We start from the raw sequence: 9,929 nt of genomic DNA, 5'->3' as shown, positions 1-9,929 counted from the left end.
AAGGATGAAGGCAAAATCACTTTACGACCTAAGCTACCATCTCCTACTTGATTCGTTTGCAAATAATCACTAATATTGTTATACACATCTGCCCTCAAATTTACTTGATTCTGTCTTATAAAATGTAGTCGACATACTTCTATTCTCACATACATATCAACAATGTATTGCAAAAATAGTTTTTGCGATTTATGCAAAAAGCTAAATTGATCCCTTATTGCAAAACTGAAGCATGCAAATTGTAACATTGTAACTTTATTTCGAATCTGCCTACCATTAGAATTATGTTGCACGTTATGCGATATATTAACGTGCCAACCAAAATCTCCATTTGGGAATAGTAAAGGATATGCCAATGGTTCCAAAGCAGAATCTAATACTAATACATTCTTAACTACATCATTTGTTTTTAAAAAAGATATCATATTTCTCTCAAATGGTGGTTCACCATCTATAGTCGTAAATATTATATCTTCGTATATCTGTATCACGATTCACGATAATTGCCATACAAATCTCTTTTTGTGCATTGCATACTCTATCATAATGTTCTTTCATTGTACAAAATGAATATCTCTCGAATTGAAGTGTTGTTAATGTCGATTCAACCAATTAATTAACCTTAACTATCACACAATTCACAATTAAAATTCATCACAATTAAAATTTAACTATCACACAATACACTTGAAATAAATCTAAAAATTTCAAACTCATTAACCTTAACTATCCACATGTCACAATTAAAATATATCACAATTAAAATTTATCAAAATTAAAATTTATCACAATTAAAATTTAACTATCACACAATGCAAATAAAACGATTGAATTCAAAGGATATTTCCACTTCAATGCGTTTTTTTTATTCACAAACAATATTTGAAATTTAATGAGCTTTAAAAATCTGATTGTAACAGAATCCACAAAGTCCAAACACACAAAGTCCAAACACACAAAGTCCACTTTTTTCCAAAAGTGGAAAAAAATCGCACACACAAATCCACCGTAAACAATTAACAATTCGTCACAAAAAAAAACTTTGAAAAACACATGTATTTTGTTGTTGTAGTCGCTAAATTTACGCCAACGCATTTTTACCTGTGTTTCCGTTAACGTACATGCGAAAAAATAACGTTGTGCTCTTCTGCACGTCTTCACCTTTCCAACGGTATAAATTTTATCCATATATGTCAACGGCAACACAGTTAAAACGGGGTAACAAACTTTTATGTTAGCGTAATTATATATAGATGAGGAAACGTTAACATCATAAAGAGCTCATTTATTTAGCTGATAGAACTTTTATAAACTTCATAATAAATAATAATAAATAACTTCATTTAAATTTTTTTATTTTAATTACATATTCCATCAATAAAAACATGGATTTTATTAAGAACTTACAGTGTCTTTGTTTATAGCTCTGCAGTTGTTTATTTACATATTACATATAAAACATAAGACACATATTTCTAATTTTGGTAATATCCCTTGTGGGAAATTTACATTTCTCTTCTTAAGTAAGCTGATTTATTTATAATGAGCTCATTTATATGAAAGCTCTTTGTATGGAAAATCATCCTTATTAGTGATCATAGAGAGGAAAACCACCTAGATTAGACAGTGTGAATGTACTATTAAATACAACATTTTTAGCCTTAAATGAGCTGATATATTGATAATTAGTTAATTTATATGTAAGCTCTTTGTATGATGAATTATCCTCATTAGTGACTATGTTGAGCAAAACTGCCTAAATGAAACAGTGTTAATGTGCTGTAATGTATCAGCTATAAACAATTTTTGTAAAATGATGCTACAATATGCCAGTCTTAAGATTTTATAATTTTATCAATAAAGTTATCTATTAAATGAATAAAGAGTGGAATAGTTAATTTTTATGTAGTTTCTTTCAAAATAATATTCTACACCTGCTAAAAAACAAATTATATTTAAAAGCATACGTGAATACAAATAAAAATTATGATATGATAATCATATTAATCTTAGTAATAACATTACATGTAATGCAATTTAAATAATGTTATATTTTGTGTGACCTAATGTTACAGTAGGGATTAGTGTGCTGAATATATAAAAATTCATAATTTTTTCTTCTAATCAAGGTAATAACTGTACATTTACAAATGTACTTATATTTATTGTTTTAGAAATGCCATTTTTACACCAAATAGTGGCACATCTTATGATTAAAAATAGTTAGTTCTATTTGACTGACTAGTTATTGACTAGTCAGTTCGAAGCTAAAAGTTGAGTTAGTTATGTTCTAACGTAAATTTTAAGGTAATCTTTACGCAATACAATTTTTAAGAATTCTTATTTAACTATATTTGATATAATTAAAAGAGTTTCCGGGTACCTTATTCTGATGCTCATATCATGTAGCTAAAATTAAATCTCAAGATGTTTCTTTTTGTTGCTTGTCTTTTGATTTTTAATGAGTTTATCCTCCATCTATTGCTCATATTAACGACATAAACATATTAATTGATTTGGGTATTGTTTTGACTGGTTTCTGGACATTTCACTTTCAATCAACTGATTAATGTCTTCCATCAAAGTGTCAGTTACAATCAAAATCGAAAAACGTTAAAACTAGGAATTAAAAATTGTTTATTTCAGTCATTAGCGATTTAATTGCGATGAGTTCAGTATGTCGAACCGCGGTGTGCATGTCTACATATGTATATTTGAAGAGCTGAATGGCTCATAGAGTGACCCTTCTAACGCCACTTTATTACGAAATAATTAATCATTTATTTTATGCAAAATAAAATAAGAAAAACAAAGTCTTCAGAGTTTACTTATTGATTATTGTTATTTTAAATCAATATTATATATACTATATTGTGTCCACAAATGTCTGTAAACGGATACAATGATTTATCTACTGTGCTGTTTTTAGAGTTAAATTGACTGCTATAAGATATTTGATTATATGTTATGACAAGTTTGTTGTAGAATATTAAAAAGGTATGTGACTTGTATGTGATTTGTTGATTTTAAAACTTATGAAAATACATGATATTAACTACGTACAAATAAATTTACAAATAGATATATATATTCGTACATACTCATATAATCGAACAATATTATAGATACATAAACTAGTTTACTTATAAATAAAGATAATGATAAATTTATTATGGTTTTTAAATATAATTATCACTATAACCTTTGTATGTACTCATATGTAGCATATTAATTCCTAAACTAGAGTTTCTGAAATACATATATCTTTGTTTCTATGCACATCAGTAAATTGCCAATTAATTGCCCGAAAAAGTAAAATATTTAATAGAAAGAGCAAATAAATTATTTTCTAAAAAGTATTCAACAACAAGGAATTTAATTTAAAACTTAGCAAGTTTAATTAGTCGTATATACGAGCAACTAATTGCCAGTGTCAAAAGTTATACGTTAGCAATTAAATATTTTACTATTTCAGATCTCTTCGATAACTTTGCATTTGAGTTGTATTAATCTCAGTTTATTTAATAGTTTATTTCAGTTTGAGGATTTTTTTTTGTCATTTTAGTGCTATAAATTATTCAAAATTGAAAGAAGTAATCGTTTTTTTATTAAGAAAATCTTTGTGTTATTCATAAAAGTTTTAATATTGTCTTTAAGCTAAAGAAAATATATGTTTTCTATGAACATTCCGTAAAAGCCGAAGACTAATCTTTGATTAAAGAATCGGAAAAATATATAGCAGTGGGAAAGGTTTTCATTTTTAATATTAACGGAGGTTTGGGATGTTACAGAAATAGTTTATATTTTAACTTTTATTATCCCAAAAACGATTTTTTCAAATACCTAAAATCGTATTTTTGAAATAGGAGTATTAAATATCCTCCAAATTGATGCTTAATACGTTTTTAATGAGTTTGGTTATTGCGATTGTTCAGAGTTTATATGGTTTAAAATTTTTAATCATTTTTGCGGAAAACTAATTTTTTTAAATTTTTATACATCAATATACCTTATTATTATTATTATTGAGTAAGGGATCGTGCACTGAGACCTAAAAGATCTATTGTGCCCCTTTGTCGGGTTAGAGTATTTCTCCAAGTCCGATTTCTTTAATGAAAGACAGTATGGATCCTATCTTCCCCAGTCTTGAATCCTTATGATTCATGAAATACCCTCCTAGGTGTTTCTTTCGCTTATGCATCAGTGCCGGGCACTCCCCAAGCACATGGTATGCCGTTTCTGTCTCTTCCCTGCAGTATCTGCAGTCTGAGTTGGGTTGAATTTCTAACTTCGATAGGTGATTATTCAATCTGCAGTGACTGGTCAGTAATTCCGTAATAATTCTTATGTTAGTTTTTGATTGTACTATACAATATTTAAAGCGTTTTAGGTTATAAGTCCCTAAAATCATTTTAGATTGTGAGAGTCTTGGCAGCATTACCCAATAGAGTTCTCTCTCTTTTTTCTCTGCGTCATTCATAATAATGGATAGAGCTCCTTTGCTTAGAACACAGAATGGTTCTAGGCCTATCATTCTTGACGCCGCGTCTCTTCTTGCCTCTCTTCAATATACCTTATTATCTTGCAAACATTTTTTGCTTGAGTGTTTTGTTCTATTGAGCACCGTGTTGGTTTAATCGGTCTCTGATATAAAGTGGCTCATTGATTCTTTGAAAAAATACCACATATCTGCTGCAGGGTGTACATAATGATTAGCAAATTTCTGAGTTTTTGTTAAAAAGTCAACATGATAAAATATTAAATACAGAAACTCGAATATTTTTAAACTTTGCTCCTCTGAACAAAACAATGAACCAATAGTATTCATCTTGATCTACTTTAAGTAGAAAGTGTTAAATATTTGGGTTCAAATATTGTCTGCAGCATCTCCGCTGAGACTATTTCCGAAAAGGACAATATTGGTCACCCCCAACTTCACAGTATAGTGATGTGTTGATAAATTTTGTATGGCATAATACTTATTACTATATTCTTTATTATTTATTTATTTAATTATATATATATTAAACATTTTATTTATATATTTATATTGATATATTTTTAAATATTATTAAAATATATAAAATTTGAATTAACGTCAATATGACATTTTAAATTATTTCACAGCTGATTTATGATTTCGTTCTAATATAAACACAGCAAGTGAATTTGTTAATAAAAAAACTTTCACAGCAAATTAACAAAACTCCAGAACATAATGTGCGATACTCAAAGTCAAGACGGTTTTGGGTTAGTTGGTAAAGGAGCGCTGACTCTGAGCTTCAAATTTAGTAGGCAACCAGTGTCGTAGTTCTAAGTGTGTTAAAAGACAACGCATGAGGTTGAGGTTCAGTTATTTTATTTAAATTCAGTTAATTCCTAAACCCTAGATGCCGTCGCTGCTTCGCTATGCTAGTTGGTGCTTCATACGTTCCGGTACTTCTGATATCGGCCCTGTTGCTGCTGATGTTGTTGCTTCCAGCTTGGTGGTTGTTGTTGCTACCGCTGTTGCAGTTTCAGTCGCTGCTGCAGAAAAATGTACGTTCGAAACTTCTGTTACCTACTAAAGTTGCAATCGAGTTGTTGCTTGTAATAATTGTTACTCTCGATGACGCACTCGTACTGTTGGTATTGTGGTTGAGGCTGTTGCTGATGTAGTTGGAGCCCTGAATATTACTGTTGCTCAGGATGTTTGTTTCGTTTTAAGTTGGTCGTTTACGTTTAGTTCCTAAACATCGATAGTTTCTAGTTTTAGTTCATATTAGTTTATATTCACTTATGAAACGATTTTGTTTAATTATTTATTTATATAGATTTATTTAAATTCGAGAATTCATTATTATTAAACTACAAATTATTGCATTAAATCTCGTCTGAATATTAATTCCGAAATGTTGGTCGTTTGCTTAACATCGATAGTTTTAGTTCATATTAGTTTATATTCACTTATGAAACGATTTTGTTTAATTATTTATTTATATAGATTTATTTAAATTCGAGAATTCATTATTATTAAACTACAAATTATTGCATTAAATCTCGTCTGAATATTAATTCCGAAATGTTGGTCGTTTGCTTAACATCGATAGTTTTAGTTCATATTAGTTTATATTCACTTATGAAACGATTTTGTTTAATTATTTATTTATATAGATTTATTTAAATTCGAGAATTCATTATTATTAAACTACAAATTATTGCAATACGATTTAATTTAATTAATTTAATTAATTATTGCAATTGAAATCGTCACTTGACTTGTTGTTTGTCTAAAACAGCTTTTCGTTTTTCGAATACTTACTGCAAGGCTATTCTTATATTTTCATTCATTGCCGGTCAAACCGTTTAACACACACCCTATTGTGTATGTGCCCACAACACCAGTTCGATTCCTGGTACTTGCAGTCTCAAAAATTATTTATGAATAATTAAAAGAATTATTTTCAAGACCACTGATGATGGAAATTTGACAATACTCTAAACAGCTAAGTGGTCAGTCAAAAATTCAATTCATTAAAATAATATAAAAATAATTTTTGTTGTTGTAGCTCACTACTGTTCGAAACTTCTCTATTAATAAAATATTTAAAATATTCTTCTTTAAATCATTTTTATATATTTTAATTACAATTATTATTAATTATTTTAATTAAATATTTGTATTTAATTAATTATAAATTATTCATTTATGTATTTTCATTTAAAAATTGAAGGATTTTTATAACTTTGGAGAAGTGGGTATTAATTTATTGAGAAAGAATTTTTTTAAAAGTGATTTAAAATCACCTGTACTTAAACTTGTTTTATATTGCTACTAATTAATTTAAATATATAACAATTTTATGTAGTTTTTATATGATTTTAAACGTTTATCACATTTTTATTAACTTCCCACTACTTGTGCATTAACAAATTAAATGATTTAATTGTTAATCATTAAGATAAACTTGATTTAACAGTAAATTTTTTTCACCAAATTCACCTCACCATAAAAACAATGTATCTGCAATATAGATTCGTTTTTTTTTAAACAATGGGATCTGTTCTTCGAAAAGAATTTTGTTTACAATCTTTTTTTTTTGTCCATTAATTTCTGCAATGGACACCATTGAAATTTTTATTTCTGATGCAAATAGCAAAACGTTAATTATGCGAAAAAGCTATAAGTGTTATACAAACTTGAACATGATTTTAAGCAAATAAGAAAGATAAAATTAAATTAAATTAAATTCTTTAAAACAGGAAATTTAATTTTTGAAAAGGCGATAAAAATTGTTTTGAAACAAATTGTTTTGTTAAGGTCTTGGGAAAAAAATTTTGGTTGAATTTAAATAATTGATACTGCTTCTGCATTAGAATGATGACATTTCTTTATTGCTGACAAACTTCTATAATGTTCTTTAAAATATTATGAAGAAATCAAGGTTACACATATTTGAATAGAGTAAAAGTCATGACTTTAATAACCTGTTATAGATATAAGGATTTAACAAAAACGATAAACCAAATATTAACAAAAATTTTTAACTACCCTTGTTTATGATTTTATATATATGCTTCTTTAAAGTCACTAAATCATTAGTTTTTATAAAACTAGTGATCATAAGTAACATTTATGCCTTCATTCAACATTTCTTGAAGGATTCTATTTCAGCTAACCATTGAAGAATTTAAAATAACGTAAAAATATCAATTTCGCATTTTGCAAATAAAAACACATAATAAAATTATAGACAGACCTCATCAACACACTGAGGTCTATTCAAAAAGTGTACAAGCTAAAGAAATTAATTTGTTCCAAATAGTGATAAAAAACTCTTATTCTAAAAATTTGCCGATCAGAATAGGATGTCTGAATTTTAAATAAAGTTTAAGATCAGCTGGAAACTGAAATATTATATCGCTCATTAAGTTGACGACTGACACACAGATGGCGCTGCCATTGTCAACTCCACATGGAGTTTATGAAGTACCAACCTTCAAAAGGCTATGTGTAAAATTTCATGACATTTCGATTAGACAAGCAAAAGTAACAGTCGTTTAAGTAAAGCTACTTTTGTTATTTTCAAAACAATTTTGTATGTTAATTTATCATTGCTTCTTGATGGAAAAATATACTGTACAAGCTCAGTAATAGCTTCAAAAGTGTTACCTGGACTCTGATACATCGAAAAAAACCATTTGTTATTGGTTTGCTGAATTTAAACGTGGTCGTAATGACACCGATGATGGTGAACGTTCTGGTCGTCCAATTGAGGTAGTTACTCCAGAAAACATCAAAAAAATTCAGAAATTGGTTATATCTGATCGTAAATTGAAATTGCATGAGATAGCTGAGACCGTAAAGAGAACAGAAGGCAGTGTGTTTACAATTATGCATGAGCATTTGAGCATGAGGAAGCTCTTTTCAAAGTGGGTGCCGCGTTTACTTTTCAAATCAAAAACAACAACGTGTTGATGATTCAGAGCAATGTTTGGCCATGTTTACACGTAATAAATCAGATTTTTTGCATTGATATGTGACAATGGATGAAACTGCAGCCGGTGAACCACGTCCGAAGCGTTCAAAGGCACAACAGTCAGCTGAGAAGGTTATGGCTTCAGTATTTTGGGATTTTGGGTATTTTGGGTATAATCATCCTTGACTATCTCGAAAAGTGAAAAACTTTCAATAATAACTACTACACGGCAATTGTGAAACAACGACCGCATATGGCGAAGAAAAAATTATTTTGTTTCACTAAGACAATACATCATGTCACAAGTCAATAAAAACGATGGCAAAATTGCACGAATTACACTTTAAATTGCTAACTCATGCACCGTATGTCCAGATCTGGTCGCCAGCGACTACTGGCTATTCGCTGATCTCAAAAAAATGCTCGCCGGTAAGAAATTCATCTCAAATGAAAAAGTAATTGCTGAAACTGAAGCTTATTTTGATGTAAAAGACAAATCCGTTTACAAGTTAGAGAAGCGTTGTAATGATTATATTGCCTGTGAAGGAGATTATAATGATGAGTTTAATCGATTTTGGGTATAAAAAATTTGTTTTTCTTAGTTAGTCAGACGACTAACAGACACATCACTCAAATGTGTTAAGTGATATCTCCTGTCAATTTTAGGCCAATAATCATTTCTTAAGAAAAATCAGTCATACATGTATGAAATAGCACCTTTACAATATTTTAAATAAAAATTACGAATAATATATTAATTGAGCTATAGTGGTACTACAGTGATCGTTGTTGTATGCAGCTACTTTAAATTAAAAATAACATTTTAGATTTTGTTGAAAAAAATCTATTATTCCTTTCACAAAGCTTCGATAATCACTAAACTTATTAACATTTTAAGTGTCGTAAAATCGATTTAAGTAAATTTCACATAAGTATTTTATTTCGTCTATATATACATATCTATATTCATATCCAGTACAAGTTTTATTGCATCATTTGTTGATGGTGTAATTATTGAAAATCTGTAAGTTGTAGAAAAGCTGAAGATTAATCTTAACAAGATTCGACTGACAATTCATAAACTAAAATTGATGGGAACCAATTATGCATTATTGAAATGGAATGAAATTATTATTGGAATGACTTTGGATAGAAACCTTTATGGAAACAAATAACTTGCATCTGCGGAATTGGTTGCGAGATTGTGCATAAACTTTTGTCATAAATGAACATTTAATAGATAACTAATTTCAAAGATAATTTTACAAAACTAGAGATAAGCAAATAAATCAGAAAATTCAGCAGTAGTTGAAATGCAAAAAAATGAAATGCAAAATTTAACGAACTAATAATCCAGGACTATAATTAGAGTAGGAATGTACTTGTGTGGTATCCAATACACATAATAAACACAACACTTTTATTATTTCAAGTAGCATCTAAAAAAGTTAACCACAGAAAGGGAAATAT

Source organism: Teleopsis dalmanni, chromosome 2, assembly GCF_002237135.1.
Source record: "Teleopsis dalmanni isolate 2A chromosome 2, ASM223713v2, whole genome shotgun sequence".
Taxonomy (NCBI): Eukaryota; Metazoa; Arthropoda; class Insecta; order Diptera; family Diopsidae; genus Teleopsis; species Teleopsis dalmanni.
Note: the sequence above shows the minus strand (reverse complement) of the source record.